Here is a 16,088-nt window from a genome sequence, read left to right on the forward strand (position 1 = left end):
ACAAAAAGGTCAGGAATAGAGAAGGTGAAAAAGATTACGTCTACTTCTCTAAGTTGTCCACTGTGTACCACATTTCTTCGTTCATATCTTACAAATACTAAAAACAGACTAAGCAGAATAAACAATCGTACTGCCTTATTAAAAAAATATTACTTATTTACTAATTCGTATAGTGTTATGATATAAAAAGTTAGCTAAAATTACTGAAATGGGGTCTCAAAGTTGAATGAAGCGATGCTGTATGGTTTATTTCAAAAGTATCCCTTCCCAAAGGTATATTCAAAAGTGTCATTACCAGCATGCCGTCCTCCACGCATCTCAACTCTGTAAACTCGGTCGGTGTCTTCTAGCTGATTAGGTGCTTAATTAGATGTTTGCAGGAGTAAACATAATTTCAGATGTATTGATGATTTTTTTTAATAATGTTTACCGGAGGCTACTTATGCACATCTGAAATATTTAAGCGACACTTCGTGGAGTCCTTCCGTGAGGAATGTTAAAGTACACACGAGGGCTTTTTTCTGTGGTGGGGACAGTACACTAGTCCATTGTACGTAATCATATGATTCCTTGCTTCAATACCATGCTCACTTAATTAGAGGAAACTTTCCCAACGCCCGAGTGTTGATTAGGCTATACTTGACTCCCAGCAATGTCTTACAAACTGTCTGTATTCGCAGAGAAGACAATACTTTTTTTTGACGAGTAGTCAAGGTAATGACAAATGATCCCAATGTTCCCGTGTAGTGGCAGCAGGTAATAACATCTTCGATCCAAGATCGATTGCAGTTCCTTTTTTCCTAAGATAGGAAAATTCAAATTTGTTTCAGATTTAATAACGATGATGCTATTACTAGCTGCCTATTATTGTAACCGTAATAAAACAAAAAAGCTGATTTTACATGTACTAGAACTTTAAAACTGTTCATTAAGATGTTCACTGCGCCTCCCGCTATTTCAGCGGTAAAATTCTTTCCTGTATTAAATTCTCATTTTGTTTTTAATCCATTAAAAGCTCGGTTGCCGTTGGCCCGAATTTCTGCGAACTTAAGATATCTAATAACAACAATAAGCAGATCATAGTTGGAAAAAAACTTTAATAATTTTTCATCCTTGCTACGTCCTTGCAAAGCTGTTTTTCCTTAAGTTTTTCCTCAAAAACCATTTTCTGAAAAGAGTAAACTTTTACACTTCATTATATGAAGTGAGAGGTAACTGATGATATAATGACACATGTGGTAATAAGGTATCAATAACAACAGTATCTATCGATAGTACTTGCAGATGGCCAATAAACGAATAGAAAAGATTTGCCAATCACCGTAACAAGTAAGATTATTTGTGCGACCGTCCGCTACGTGGAAATTTTCGAATTCTTCAATCTGTGTTTTAAGGCTAGCATATTTGGATAGTAATACTGTTTTATTTACACAGGTTGTGTAGAATGTGTTGTTTGCAAGATTTCGTGAAGAAATGCTTGGTCTCTATAAGCTACCGCGTCGATAAATTTGAATAGCATTTGTTAAAAGGAAACAAAATAAAACCCAAGCGGTGCGTTATGTTGGCCATCCCTGACATACATATTAGCAATTACTTTTTCAAGTCCCGAACCTCCTGCAAATAATTTCCCATAGCTAAAAAGTCCGTCTCTGTCTGTGACAGAGCAGCATCGTCTTTTCGAATACTAAAAGCATCTGTTATTAAACAGACACTGTTGCTAAGCAGTATTTCGAACGATGTCTTTCTTCATGTTCCATCCCTATTCCATCTGGTCGCTCTTATTGCTTGTTACGCCTGTTTGATATAATCGGTTCCTGTAGAATAATAATTTATATATTTTCAGAGAGGATATAGTTATTTTAAATTTTGTCAGTGATGTATGACTGTATAGATAGAGCAAGTTTTTATCGTATAAATAAAATTGCGATACTGCCCCTAATAAGTTATCAAGAAGACCAATAGGTTTAAAGAACGCTAAAAGCTATCTTATTATACTTTTGTTTGATAGGACAGCCTTCACTGTGACGGAAGTTCTGTCGCGGTGAAAGACTGGCCGCCGTTAACGAACTCCTGAACATCGCACTGGTTTGCGAGTTCGGCTGTGTATAAACAAAAGATAAACCACTTTCATCTATGCCTAGGGTTATATTGGAACAGCTAGTTTCGTACGGGAAGGTCATGCTTCAACTACCTAGGACGACCCTCCATTTGTGGACTCTGACTCTGCGTGTAGCAATGTTCTATTTTGCACGTTTTCATTCACCAGTCAGTTACTTCCTTTCTGCCGTTCCTCTTTCTGTTTGCATGTTTTTCGCTATACGATTCTATTACGGCAGTAGTTCCCCTACCCTTCCTTTCGTCATATTTCTGTGCCTTAATGAAATGTACATTATATGCTTCCTGTTGCATCGCCTCTTTTCTCATGTGCGAGGCGCTACACCAATGTGGAAGAAAGCTGCCGCTTACGGGTGAAAAAATGTTCTTCTGCTTATTATAACCTCCACTTCGACGGTGGCGCTTGATTAGTCAAATGAAGTTTAAAAGAACCAGTTGCATCATGTAAGCAATCAAAGGTATTTTTTCACTGCCTTTTTAAGTTCACGTTGGACTGCATATGTCTATTTTCTCTCAGTACTCATGAGTACTGAGAGAAAATATGTGCCTTGCTTGTATATTCTGCAAATCACCGAACATGAATGACAGACAAACTATCAGAAGACATAAAATTGCAGTATTCGAGGTCAATAGTTTTACTGACGTACAGATCGGTTTTGGCTACCAGGAATGAGCAAGCTATAGATGATTGTTCTAATGGAGGGCATTCGCTCCTTGCGAAACTAATATCCTGTAAAGTAGTCACATGAAATTCCACATTGCCTACTGTGAGTATATAAAATTGTGCCTCAAAAAAACATTTTTAGCCGAGCGAATTATTGTTGACCTGACTAAAGTTTGAGAGAATGTTAGCCTATCCCATTGTTTAGTATAGCATTTGCCTTTATTTTGGTATCAAGAAGCACTTGGGAGCTATAAAGACCCAAACAACCATCAAACAGACAGAGAAAAGCCTATTTCAACTTATCAACAGGTGTTGTTCGGTGAAGCCAGGCGAGATTCAAGCGTTGACGTTTATACGACTCAAAATTAGGACATGTGAAACAGAAGCATATTACATATGCTCTTGTGGTAAATTTCAATAGTAATGTGAGTGGCTCTTTGCAGAAAATATGAATGAAAGAGCTATTGTTAATCAGACGTGTAGAAAAAAAATTTTCCCAGCTCGCAAGCATTGAGCATTGATATACCTGAACATCTTGAAGTATATTCCGTGGTTACTGATAATAGACACGCAACGGAAAGGGTGCTTGTAGGTGCTGCTTTAATTAATCGTTTGCCTGGATTCGGCCTAATATTTTAGTAAAAGCCTTGCTTAGCTGGGAATAAATAATACTGCCTTTTTCTGCAGATTTTTTTCGTATCTGACGAGACGGAATTCAAATGTTAGAATGAAACTCATCCAATCGGATGACACGATAGTCAAAGAACGCATATTTACACGAGTTCATGTTATTATTTGCATAAAGTTATGTAGTGTTATAATGGCAGAAATTACTTATGTTCCTTACCCGCGTTACGTTCTTCTCTGGGAGAACATGACGTCGTTCAAATTCAACATGCTAAATTAAACTATTTGAAGACGGATAGCCTTCCTGCCACCTATTTGTGTTTTTGGCGTACGTCTGTTTTGTAGAATTTTTTTTTAACCTACTGCACGTGTAGTCGGAGGGCTGTCAAAGAAGTCGTTTCACAAAGTATTGCAATTGTTTAGAATAATGCACTATGAATACTTAGATCTAGTGCAGATCATCCTACTCCAACATGAACATGTTATCGAAAAAAGCTACATACTTATAAAATGACTACTCATACGTTTAAAGCAACATTTAGACACTTTTTCGAAACGTCACACGATACGATGCTGCAGTTTCTCTGCAATGGAAACTGCCGTAATACGAAGAATCTGAAACTGTTAGCCATAACAGTAGGTGATAAGCTCCTTTCGGTTTCCAGAAACGAACAAATTTCAACAGGATTTAATAATGAAATTGTCACGCTATCATACACGAAAACATACATCACGTTACTTCTGTAGGAATAATTCCAAAAGGAATACTTTTCGTAATGTAGAGGATTTGTAAATTAAAAATGTTGTAAAATCGGATATTGGTAATACTAGTTATTTTACACACCTTTATCTGATAAATTTTTCATTCGTTCCCGCATCTTGCAATTGATGCTTGATTGATCGTTTATAGATTTCAATCGTCACCGCATTTGTGGGCAAACAAAATATGTATTTTATACTGGTCCTATCTTCTATTTTATTTACGCTTTTGTTATAGTAAAATGGATTACTATTCTAATTGTCTATGCCTACACGCTTAGAGCAGGTGGATTGAAATCATACCACTTGAAATAACCGTCATCATAATAAGCACCAGATATTTGCCCGATAACGGTATCTAAAGACGATCATGTACTCGAACCGTTTCCTAAATGCGAAGCCGTAAATCTTAACAACCTGGCAACCCGTATCCAGTAATTGTTATGAAGATATCCTGACCTAACGCATTTAAAAAAAAACTGACGTAACTGCTACTGAAAATCCGAAACCTAACGTCAAAAACCGTTGTAAAAACTCCAGCAAAAAAATCCATATCGATGACTGTAAAACAACTAAGCTTTAATACAGGAACAACAAGGTCAAAACTGGTGACCACTTTTACTCATCAGCATACAACGATACAACGAAGAAATTGATTAAAAGTTGCACTGGATTTAAAATATGTCTGTCTTTTGAAATTCATTTTTCCTAGCGTAAACTCAACCTGTTTTCACCAACGAGTCTCTGAAAAGCAGCAGTATTTACCACTCACGTATCGTCTGCCGGCGGCATATAGCTCAAAAGTTATTTAAATTGAAAGTCCGCTGGATTCGCTTGTAACAGCTTATGCATTATCAGTAACAGGCTACGATTGCCCAGAGTGAGCAAAGATACATGGGAATTTCTGAATTTATTAAAATGAGAAAATTGTAAAATGTACGGGTGGAGCATCGTTTGTTTTACTATAAGTCTATGAAATGATGATATAGAGTTCTTAAAAAATTATTAAAACAATCTTTTTGGGAAAGTTTTTTTGTCTGTACCGGCCGTATGCCCATGAGGATTTGATATATCAGAGCCTACAAAACTAAATAGGGATTATGGAGCCCCACTTTGTGATCTCCAACTGTTGTTCCTGTAACAGTCAACCCTGGGAGCACTTGGTGAGAGAGCGAATGTACGTTACTGAAATGAAGATTGTTAGTATGATAAGGATAAAGCTAAGGGGTAGGCCCCGGGGAATTTTTTTAGCGTAATGAAGGAAAACTGGCCTTGAGACAGCCAACTTTCCTGTCCCATACCATTTACTGAACCGACTATGATAAATACTGGTAAAAAATACCGGTAAATCTTCTTCCATCAATGTGTGCTCCGCTTCCCATAGTGTGGGACCTGATTTTTTGACCAGTTGTACAGTGCGTGTATTACACAACAGAAACAAAATCACAGTGATGCGAACTCTTCGTTGAAGGAAAACTTTCGAGCACAGTTCTTACGCCTCCGTTCTTGTATACATGCTATATCTCTGTCAAACGGAATAAACTCTGGCGTCCCAAGCATTGCCTACCAGTTCCTCTGCGCGTACATAAAATAACTGAGGACACAATTATATCGCCTAAAATGCCTTAGACACCACGATCTATGGAAGAACGCCGAATGACCTGAATTGTATTGCCAGACGACTTGACGGATATTATTAAGTACGTGTGTACGTGTGTTTCGATTAGTATTTGTCTCGAGGCATAATTATACTACGTTCTTTGCCTATCGTGAGGTCTACGTTAATCGGTAGGTTGGAAAGCTTTTCATCCAACGGACCTCACCCAGGCAGTTGTAGCTTCGCAAGCTTGAATATCTGGTGAGACATGGCGGACACGCGGTATAACCTTGTAATGAACGCATTTTCCATCAACTTCACCCCCTTGAACCTGCGGCCGCAAACTACGAAGAGTTGTATCAGACTAATCGATTGAAACAAGCTAGTTGAGCTATAGCGGCATTGTAACACCTGTCACGCAGGTAAAAGTTGCTACACCCCAGTCTTACACATTGAATGCCTTAACTTTTGCACCCATGAATAGCACAAGAACTTTTACCGAAGTTTAATTATCTACGCTTATGTTAGTGTACATGTTAACGGTTAACGATGTATATTTTGGCCAGCAGGGCAGAAGACTCGGAATAGCAACAAGACAGAAAAAAACTAAGTGAACTCACTCTAGCATTATATTTTAAAAACCCCCTAGAATTGAGGAAAACACATAAAACTAACCCAACATAACTACAATTCCGCACTATTTCCATGCAAAAGTAGCATAAACTTACGAAGTATGAACCCGCATTAATGAAAAAACATGTTCCGCAATAACCTAAAATAATGGCCTGATGTCACCGTGAGTATTCGCATAACCCAGACAAATCAGGCGGCAATGCTACCTCATAGCACACTATTTAGCGCGTTATAATTAAGGATCTTTAGGTTTATACGCCATTATGTAAAGGGTTTGTTTGATTGCAACAATTGACGACACCATTTACAAGCCCATGTCGAGGCTCTTAAGAATGTGCGTTTTTCCCTGATATGTAAAAATGATAGGTGGTTGGTAAATTTTTCGCAATTAAAAAAAAACGCAGAAAAACGCTGAAATGAGAGTGTATAATCAATTGTTACAATGTAATTATAGGATGAACTGTTTTGTTATTAGCGAAAAATAATCGTCCCTGCAACCAATACATCTTTTCGTTAGAGATCAGGTACAAGCTAAAACAAGCGATACATTTCAATGGCGCATCACTCAACTATTGCGTGCACTATTAAATCACAATATTACCATAACATAAAAATTACCGCAGTGTTTGTTTGTGCTGTGACAAAATCTAACTTGTGTTCAGGTCTTTCAGAGCCCTTTTTTTAGTTACTTAAAAACGTATACAAATGAACATACAAAAATAATCATGCTTTATGAAAGGCAACATGAAGAAGCGTAAACAATTAATAATAATGGCTTTAAAAATTCTTCAACTTACGCGACATGAAACGAAAAAGCAAGTCTGCTTTAATCAATTTATCAAAAATGATATTATTTTTCAGTTTGTTGTTGTTGATCCAATTCAATAAATAAGAAAAGTCTTCCTCTTTTGAAAATAAAGTTCTATTTTAGCTTAGAAGTTTAAGTTTATGGAAGTGAATTTTTTTTCAGCGGCGTGCTCAATAACTCTTAGAGACTCATATCTGCGGCATGTTTCATAAGCTGTATGCACATGTAAGCCAAAATTATGTTTTTATTCTGTCATGTTCTTTTGAGTACAACTCTGCAATGACGAGTTAAATATGAATACAGTCAACGTTAACGCATAACCGTGAAATAAATGTACGTGTATGTAAACAAAGCGTAATCAGACACGTAATTTTGCTGCTCTTAAGAGCTGGGAAAAATAATCTATGCAATGGTCGTGTTAGAAAATAACGTGAATTAAATTGGCACATAATTTCCCAAAATGTTTAAACAAGGCCTCTTCTTGTCATAATAAAACGCAGTACCTATGAGGTCAGATAATTTAGTGAAATATTTATTTGATTTCTCTTTTATTGTAGAGTTCCGATATGCAGAATGATTTTTTGACGCAGCCAGGAAATAGGCTAGAGAAAAAAATATCATGACATAAATTATCGATAAACCCGCACCGCATCCGTTGGTTCGAGTCACATTGACACTCAATTTGATTGTTTCAGATGTTATCGTTTTCGAAATCACCATGGCAACTTGGAGTTTCCCTATGGAAAACAGGCCTTATTTAATAAATATCCTAATTCCAAGCAAGGTTATTTTTGTTTAATATTTTTTTACTTTGAAGGTCGAATTTTGTGTGGCCCTTAAGTGGAGGGCTTTTAATTACTTTCAGTTTTAAAAAGACCTCGAGTTCTAGCGCAATTATAGCTAAGACCCATTCGCTGAATCAAATGACCTTCCAAATATTTTCTAACTAGATTTCAAACTACGCAGGATTTTCAAATACGTTGAACATCTTGCAGATAAGAGGCTCCTAAGCTGGTCTAGTCTTACCTTATTGTAATTGGTTTGGTACGCGGGTGTAATCGACTATGTATACGCCCCAAATAATAGAAGGCGTGTTAGCCTACTTCCCGCACATGCTGAAGCCAAATAAGGCGGCCAATCAGCGTAAATAATACTTTGACATCAGGGGGAGTAAGCGATCTAGTTTAAGTCTTTTTTTGGCCTTTTAGTTACTGAGCCGAGCCCTAGAGCTGGGCTAGCCCATTGTTGCTACATTCTATGGTTTCTGGGTCATCATATTTTTTATCACGAGCATTTTCGGTTCAACCTATCACAGGATAGCCCAAGTCGACGGATCCTGGCCTTCAGCTGTCCACATCACCACTGCAGCTCTATGCTTCCACTGTTGCTCTGCTTTAATTGCAGTTTGCATAAATGCTTACAATATTACTACTTACACTGAAAAATAAATAGAAAGCGATACACTTATTTTTTGAATAATTTAACTTATTATCATTATGTATTTTTCCCTCGTTTGCACGAAAGAAAGGGGTCGAGGACAAACGAAGCGACGGAATGTATTTATCCTTCAAGCGCAGTTTTTTATGTCCCTGAATCGGGGTTGTAGAGGTTCCTTCGCAATTACATATTTTTATTAATAAGTACCTAATGGAAAAGAAGAGTTATCACTGTCTGAAGTTTAGAGTACAAAAAACTATTACTTTAATCGATGGTACTCGTACGCTCAAAATATTGGACCACCCTGCAAATATCTAATGAAATATGAATAGTATATGTGAAGCATATACTGTGAAGGATCCTTCGATTTTAGAGATAAGATAGATAAGTTTTTTCGAGTATATTGCTATTAAACATTCCCTCTGAGGGTGCTCTAGCGAAAAAACATGTAACATCAGGACCCAAATTGACTTCCACAAGCAATTGTCAGCATGGCCATAACCTAAACCAAACGCCATATTCGGTGAGATGAGACGCATATGACACGTCGAATAATGGATAAATAGAAAAATCGTTTGCACACGAATTATTGCCTATTGGTAATTATTATTAAATATGAGTCGAGCAGTAGAAGGACTAACTCCCACAATGATACGCAGCCCTATAGGGTTACTTAACACGCTTCTATGTATATAATCGTATATTCTAAACGAGCAAAAAAACTAAGTAATCAAGTGAACCTTAAAAAAACGCATAAACATAAAGCAAGATAAACGCAGTGTTGTGGCTGGACAGATCCCACTTGCTCAGTTCGCTACTGGAAGCCTTCCTTTTGTATTCGCAATTCCTAACCTAACCTAACGTAAACCCACTCAGAAGAATCAAATCAATCTCCTAAATAAAACAGTTTACATAAACGCTGGTTCTGTGTGATCTGAAAAAGGTAAGGGTTCATCCGTACATATTTTATTGAATTATTAGACTTTTCTTAGGAATGAGTAGAAATTCCTATATAACGATGGAAATATCTTTTCTTTTATCGACTGTACGATAGACAAACAAGTTAAAGGAACAATCGTAAACTAAAATCTTTTTTAAATAAAATAATTGCGTGTAATAATCTCGAATTATAATAGTTAATAATGACAGCCAATCACAAAACAGATTTTCAGTCATTAGTGAGGTGGCACGAAAAAACAGAAAATATACACATTGTCTACTTAGTAGAGCTTTGACACAAGAGAATGCGAAAATAAACCCCCGTGGTGTGGTGCATGGTAGAGACAAGAGCAGATTTGTAGCTAAAATAACAAGGTGGAAATCTTGCATAGGTTTGTCCAACCGACATGCAAGTAAAGAGTATTATATATGACCCGTTTTTCACGGCTAAAAAACTAATATAATTTTTGTGCCATAATGAACCGATTCTACTGAGAGTTATCTATAGGTCGCCAGATCATCCTTATCTAAAGTTTATTGACAGAACTCAGAACTTTTTTACAGAGTGGCACAGGGAGTGCCGGCCGCGCTGGACTTACCTTGCTCAACACAGATGTTATATAGTTGCACCAATTCAAGTTTCCCATTCTCACAATTAAATCTTATTTAGAGAACCACCATACTCGCCTGTCTTTAAATAATCGATCACATGGAATCTTGAGTAAGTTCGCACTTCCATTAGCGGCCATCTAGCTGCCCGGTGCTCACTATATATTCAGCTATATATTGCCACATGGATTCACAAGCGTATAATAATTGCGATCCGGGTTATTAAATCAGTTTTGGCAATTATTTACAATATAACAAGTATTACTTTCTATGACTCTCTCAAATTCATTGTTAGAGGGGGCACTTATTTCTTTAGGCTGTCAGCGACGATTGCAGTTCTCATCTGAACTGTCATATCTAAGGTACTAAAAAGATTAGAGATAGAAACCCGTTTTTGACGACCCGATTATGTCAAAACGTAGAAAAATCGCGAATATATTTTGCATGGATGTTATTGGCTTTTCCTAAAAGAAACTTTCATTTGAACAGTGTGAGTAAATGTATGCCACAAAATCTCAAACTTCAACCTGTTACGCAGGTTGAGGCGTAATCACTTCCAAAAAGTATTAGAGGTTCCCTGGCAGGCCACAATACTATTTAGACACATGTGTCTCTTAACTGAAAAACATAACTACAGCAAATACATTTCTTAAAGAAGATTCACATCTGTGTCCTTAATGTTGCCCGTCTTACTTCCAAACTGACACCTTATAGATGGCATTATAGATGGATCAGCGTGCTTAGTGTCCTGAACAAAGTAGGTAAAAAAAACTCTATCCAAACCCTATCTATCTAAATTTGGATTCAAGAAGTCATATTGTCTTGAGGCTGGACCTGCTTCAAACTAGATAAAAGCGATGCTGTGCAGCCTTTTGGTGGATTTGCATTATGCGTTTAGTGCTGCATAGGTAGGTATATAACTATATATATGTTCAAATGGGTGGAATATACATTTCACTCTCTGTTAGTTTATTTTTCAGACGGGTGGTTGTTTTTGGACCTGGGTTACGTACAATTATTTGGGGGCCACGGAGGATGTCTCACAGGATTTCTGCACCTTATAAGAGCGAAAAAGTCATCACGTATACTGATGACACAACGATTAGGTAAGTTAATTGGGTGCATTCAAACATCTGCAGAGACACTGGAACTCTCGTTTGATGAATGAAATAGCGATTAGCGAGAAATCAATGTGGGCCGTTCCAGGTCTAGCCGAAGTAAACATTTAGTAATGAATAGGCGTTGCTGAGTCTACAAATGTCTAACGATTAAATGCGATCAGCGTTAAGATATGACTCGCAGTTTCATCGCCATTGAGTTCGCAACCCGGTACGTAAAAAACGCTTTGGGTGCTTCAGTCTGTTGCAAAACGCTTTTATCATCTTGATCTAACTTAGGTGAAGTCTTGATCCGTATCCTCAAAGGATCCGCCTAAACATGAAAACCTCGAGCACAAGATTCGATGTGTTCTCAAATAGCTAATTTCTGATTAATACTTAAAAAACATCCAGATCTTCTCGGTAATGTGGGTTGACAGTCAGTCTCAACATAGCCTAACATCGTATTTCACAGTACAAATGCGTATTTGGTACAAAGGATGTTCTACCATGAACATTTTACCACAAAGGTTGTAGTTCATACTTGCGATGATGTCCTTATTTCCTACTCAATCAATCGCAAACTTTGACCTATTTGTGATATTCATTGTTTAGATTTTATTAAGAGTTTCTTTTAATTTTAGTAAATAAAAATAATAATTGTGTTTGCATATTGATTTTATTTGGTCAGTGATATTAACATATACGTTAGTTTACAAAAAGGTCGCTTTTCTGTTTCAACACCTACCTAAGCATAATACAAAATTTAAGTAGTTCAAGTCTGATCGTATTATATGCTTTTTTGTTCTAAATATCATCATTTGCTATTCCTAATTCTAATGTATACCTAAAAAAGTCATTTTCGTTTAATGTGTGAAAGGTAGAAAAGTTCCTTTTATTTCTGAAAATTCGGACCCGTTATCAGAGTGTGATACACAGTTAGCCCGGTGATTTGGAATATAATCTTAGACCGATGAGTAGTACAGGTAACTTCCCTAGGTTATCGACAGAGTTGTTATGATTAGGTTTTCTTTGCCTCTCGTTATACCTAAATTACAGCAGAAAATAGATTGAGGAGCTAAGAAAACCGCTGACACTTCCAGAATACATTCATACAAGCTTCTGTTCCCTGATAAGCCATTGTTCTTCTAAGTTGTTCACTCCATATATATATATATATATATATATATAGATGTATATATATAATAACAATTTAAAGCTGAAGACAGTAAAGGTTGTTTAAGCTAACATTTAACCTCTTCCTCTTTATTCTTACTAAATCAGTACATATACTCATGCTTATTCACCTGCATATGCAACCATCTTAATAAAACCATTCAATCAGTGCCAGTAATAATCAATGAATATGGAATAAACATCTGATCTGTGGTGTTTTTCCACGCGATCCAAGTAGCCGATCACCGATTGCTGTTCCAACTCCTCGTTGTAACCAACATAGATTTCCATTCCTTTTCATATCGACGAGATCCGTCAATATGGGTATATACATATCTGTCCGTTAACATGCGTTTGAATAATAGATGTTGCTTAGGTTTAAATAAGAACGAAACTACACTGATATGAAATATTTTGCGGTAATATCCGTCCACTTTGAGAACAGGGTTGTGAACTTCTAAACATCGATTTTTCTACGGTACAGTACCTGTGTACCCAGCACGCAGAGACCAGCCGACCCGGTTTTGAATCAACTAAGCTTTTGTGTGTGTATATTTTGTGTAGTCGGTCCATATTATATAGATGAAAGTATATGCACACGATAATTTCTGTACGGTCTCTGATCCTCTAGAACTACTTCCATAGCAGAATGTCCTACAACGTGTATAGAGTGCTCAGCTATCATTGATACTAACGGTTCAGTGCAGCAGTTTCTGTCCGGAAAATTTTTATTTTATTTGGTAAGCTTCTCTCTTGTTTATGCTTTCTTTATGTCCACCTGATTTCGGCCGATCTGCGAAAGCTATCCTTTCAACGCAGCCACATTTCAGTCATCTGGCGTATGTTCGAGCACGCTGAAGGCTTGTCCCCGTACGAACCGTCTTTCTCTTGTTGTACGTATTTTCTAGCTATCGAAAATGGTTGTTGATGGCCTGACTACTATTGCATATGGGGTTGTTTACAAAGCTGGTTTAAGAAGTCACAAGGGTGCAGCGTGGCCAATAACGGCGCAGGCGACCTGTGCGCCAGCATTTCCGGTGCTCGAGGACAACTCATTTCCACACTTTCCGAGATCGTCAGGATCGGCGTGCACCTATACGATAGCAAACCGATAGACAGAGGGAAGATAAATTAATTTTCGACTTTAAACGTATTACTAATATAAATTTTCGTGGAGAAATTGCGTATTAGCTTAGTTACTATCTGTCGTAAGGAATTTATTCTGAGAGTAAGCATATTCTCAGTACAATAATATACCCGTATATATATATATAGTATTCCTTATTTTCGGCATACTAAAGGTACGTAGTATCATACGTATGAGTGTTCAAAGAGCGCAAGTAATGATCATAACAGAATGCTTTTTAGACTGCGAAATCAGTAAAGGGATACTAACAACGAGTGAGCGTCCGATGATATTGCGCTCATTATCGAGGGCGATTCGTTTGTCGGTAAAATTAATAAGAGCCCTACCGTTGGCATCAGTCACCACATTACCTAGATCACCAACGAACGGACCTGTCATTTATGAAATGCAGAGAATTAATGTAAGAAACGATATCGTTAAAATCGTTAACGGTATTATCTGCACTTACTGCAAGTTATATACATATGTATATGTATATATACATATGAATTCATATATATATATATGGAGAAATACCACGTCTGAGGCTATATGAGTCGCCGTGAAACACTCGATCCTGCCAGCGAACAATAAATCTAAACCAGCTCGTTTTACTTACTGACGGAATGTTTCTTGAGCGGCTGGCTTATTGAAAGTAGCTCCTGGCGGAGTCCAATGTAAAGAAGCACCAACGGTAGACTAGGGAGTGCGAGTGACTTGCAAAAGAACGGAAATGGCCATCGAATTGCGTCGTAAAATCGGCGCGTAGGTATCTGTAAGGAATGGCCCGCGCAATTTATTTTGAGACGCAGGGGAGACGGTGGAAGCCTAAAATAAAGGTTAAACGAGCGCTTTCTCGGTGTTAGCCGGCCTGCCGGAACAGTTGTTCTGTCGTTACAGGCGAGTTCGAAGATGCCAAGCGGTCTTTGTTAGAACTCGAATGTGAAACTCGAATTTAGTGAGCTCGCTAGCAGTCCAAGAACGGGAAGATCAGGACCTTTTGCGAATTGTTTTACCGCGACAAAGATAACCTATTAGGCTTAGTTGGTCCTGGTTGTGCGACATTTTATGCTAGGGGAATATGGCACCTTCTTGTTCTCTTAAGCAAACTGTAACAAATCTTCATTATGTGGGCATTATCAGAATCGACGATGAGTATAACTTGGAAATACTGGTCATCCCATTAGTTCTACCATAATGAGTTTTTATAATAGTGCCGATCTCACGGCAAACTAGCAGCTGATGAGCCATTGTTGGGCAGCAGTGAAAAGGTTGGGTCACCTCTCAGTCACGCGAGGTGCCCTGTACCGTTCCGGAAAGAAGAAATTTCGATCCGTGTTCAGTGGTTTCACTTACTACCACGAAAGTCTCCCGGTAACTTTGAGTAATTGCTAGTAATCGACGCTGACTGAAAGTAACGAATGATATTGCACGTACCAGAAGAAGAAGCTGCTCAGATAGGGCCCCAACCAAGCTTTTTTTCCGACTCATCAAAATATTACTAAGACTAGCTGTAGTATAATATTGCAACAACGGCTTTGGGCCCATTAAGTTTGAGACTTAAATAGCGGAGTGCTTAAAGCTCGCTAACCATAGTACTCACTATAAAAACGGCCGCCAGGAGCATCGAGGGGGCGAAATAGCCAGGCTATTCCAGCAGATGTACGCAGGATCGTCCATTCTACGAATCAGCAGGTGGGTTATTTTAGTTGACACATAACTCAAGTCGGAACGTGTCAAATGCTGTTGTACGCACCGGTTTCGGAAGAAGCTGGTGATCGGACCCATACCGGTTTTGAAGGATGGAGAACCTCCATCATGTTCTGGGCCGTCGCACGTTACTCACAGAGAGGCGCCTTCTCAGGTACGCGTAATGGCTCGGTTTTGTCCACCAAAAAGTGCCAGAACTGCCGACATCCTCCTGGATCCGTGCCATAACGCTTCTCCAAAAAGTAACGAAATGTCGAATGGTCGACCATTTTTGTTAGACTCAGATGGTTTTGATGGCAAAGAGCAAATACTATCAATTCGACCGATTGTGGAAAAACTGGCAGAGGCCCTGCGGCCCAGAATGGTACAGAATGACTTCCAGTCCCGGATATCGGTCGGCCTTTCATCCTTTGACGGCGAAACCACCTGGTCATTACTCTGAAGCATGGTCACCATCGAATCCTAATGCGGGCTAGCTAGTTAAAGTGCTGCAAGCAGTTCAGTGTTAGGACCGTCACATATTGCCTCTTACCGAAGCGCTGTCACATATAGCCGCGACACTGCGTCCACTTTACTATGCCGCCACAGTGCCACACGTCGGTCATATCCCAACAGCCCCAAAGCCCACCGGACCAACTTAGCTGAGACGTATCTCTTGCTTTGCAGATGCTTGTAACGCGCTACTGTCGATGGCCATCATAATGTCGCTCAAACAGGTATGAAATGAATCGTCCGGGCAATAATCAATCGATCTCCGACGAATACCAATTTGCCTCTTGGACCGAAAAACG

The 16,088-nt window shown here is 38.3% G+C and overlaps 1 pseudogene; it reads right to left on the reverse strand.

Moving 5' to 3' along the window:
* Positions 1 to 13,440: 13,440 nt before the first annotated feature.
* LOC111270848 (uncharacterized) lies at positions 13,441 to 15,566 on the reverse strand (annotated as a pseudogene).
* Positions 15,567 to 16,088: the final 522 nt, after the last annotated feature.

Source organism: Varroa jacobsoni, unplaced genomic scaffold (genome assembly GCF_002532875.2).
Source record: "Varroa jacobsoni isolate VJ856 unplaced genomic scaffold, vjacob_1.0 contig00139, whole genome shotgun sequence".
Lineage (NCBI taxonomy): Eukaryota > Metazoa > Arthropoda > Arachnida > Mesostigmata > Varroidae > Varroa > Varroa jacobsoni.